General features: G+C 45.6%; 1 protein-coding gene across 5 annotated transcripts in view; it reads right to left on the bottom strand.

The window, feature by feature from the left end:
• Nucleotides 1-1,926, bottom strand: part of GLRA1 (glycine receptor alpha 1) — a 77,503-nt gene that overhangs the window by 20,196 nt on the left and 55,381 nt on the right. The window lies entirely within an intron of this gene.

The raw sequence follows: 1,926 nt of genomic DNA on the forward strand, positions 1-1,926 counted from the left end.
GTTGGATGGGCTCCTAGGTGAGGAAGACCATGTCTGCTTCTGGTTCCTCTCAGCCTGCCCCTCTTTGCTGCCTACCTTCCCTGCTGAGATTTCTAAGTCCCCTCTCCACCCAGCCTGCTCTCGGGAGGGACGCTAAGTTCAGTCGCATCTGAGGATCAGGACCTGTGCAGCCTTCACTGCGGGCCTGGACATTTAAAATTCATCTTCTAATGGGAGTAAAAAGATTTATTCCCCTGAGGAATTGGAGGGGGCGAGGGAGTCATTTAAGGGCCACTGCTCCCTTTAAGCTCTTTCAAATAAAAACATCTTCATTCATTCATCAAAAATTTAAGTGCCTGTTGAATGCCACGCCCTGTCTTAGGTTCTGAGTGGGCATCAGATTCACACTGGAATCTAGGCTCTGCTTCTAAGTAGCTTTGGGAACTTTTGTAAGTTACTTAAATTTTTCAGATCCTCACTTGTCTAATCTGCAGAATGGCCATAAGAAAACCTACTTCATGCGGTCATTAGGAGGCTAAGACATAACATATGTAAAGTACCCAGCCTGTTAAGTACATTAGGTGTAAGAATAAAGTGGACATCGCTCATTTCTTTATGCCTTGGGGGAAGAGCTTTGGAATTAGGTGGAGAGGGATAGCAGGAGACTCTGAAAGTTTGCCCTTAACCGGTATCTGCCAGATACTCTGCAGCGGTGGGAGGGGGTCCCAGCTTCCTAGAGTCATTGCAAGGTATGGAGGACAGAAAGCATTTGTAGAAGGGATGGAGCAGCTCTGACTGAAACTTGTGAGCAGCACCACCCACCTGGCAGGCCCATTTATGTTGAAGTCGCTGGAATATTTCAGGTTTTGTGCTTTTGCTCCTGCTATTTTTTTAAAGAAAATCGTGGTAAAAACATTTAATGAGATCAACCCTCATAACACGTTTTGGAGTGTACATTACAGTACTGTTAACTATACGTGCCATGTCGTGCCGTAGAGCTCTAGAAATTATTCGTCTTACATAGCTGAATGCTCCTGCTTTTGGTCATTGTCTTTGAATACTCTTTTCTCCATCTTATGTTATTGAAATTCTGGGTAAGTTTGGGGGCATAACTTTAACCCCACCTTCCCCCGGGTGCTTTCTTCGTCTCCCTGGTTAGAATGAACCCCTTGCTCCTAGGACTTCCCGTGGTATTTTATTCTTATTTGCTGAGTGTAAATTACAGAGCTGGCTCTGCCTATTTGGCAAAGGTGTCGTGCTGTCAAGGCCCGATCACCTCTGTTTAGCCTTCCTCTTAGTGTATGTTCCCAGGAGGCAATGGGACAAGGCACTTTCTGAGGTAGGAAGGGGATGAACCTATATGGAACTTACCTGATGCTGTAGAGGACATTCCCGTTCCGGGAGATCCTCAGCAGCTTGTTGTCTGTGGTGATCTCGTGGAAGTGGGCCCCCTTCTCGTTAGCAAAGAACAGGTCAGGTTTCCAGATGGAATCCAGCATGGACGGGTCCAGGTCCAGCGAGTCATCCGGGTATTCGTTGTAGGCCAGCCGGGGGTCATTCCACTGCTGCCTCAGGAAGATGTTGACCCTATAGTCCTACGGCCAGGAGACAAAGAGGTGGAGCCAAGGTTAGGCCCTGGGATGTCAACTCTTGGAGGGCCAAGATGCTTTCAGCCTGTGCTCCCCAAAATCCTTCTGGAGGATGTTATCAAAGTACGAACATTCTCTAACTGTCCCATTAAATATATTCAACTCTGAACTGAGATTATTTAAATGTTATTCTTTCTTTTGAGAAACTTAACAAATAAAGTGCAGGCTGATGTAATTAACACCCATTTTCATCTTGGTCACATTTTCCACCTGATAACATTGGTTTGTAGATAAGAAAAATAATACATTTCAGATAAAGTCGAATTCCCCTTTTATCATCAGCCCTATCAGTGCAGTA

This window comes from Pteropus vampyrus, unplaced genomic scaffold (assembly GCF_000151845.1).
Source record: "Pteropus vampyrus isolate Shadow unplaced genomic scaffold, Pvam_2.0 Scaffold185, whole genome shotgun sequence".
NCBI classification, from domain to species: domain Eukaryota; kingdom Metazoa; phylum Chordata; class Mammalia; order Chiroptera; family Pteropodidae; genus Pteropus; species Pteropus vampyrus.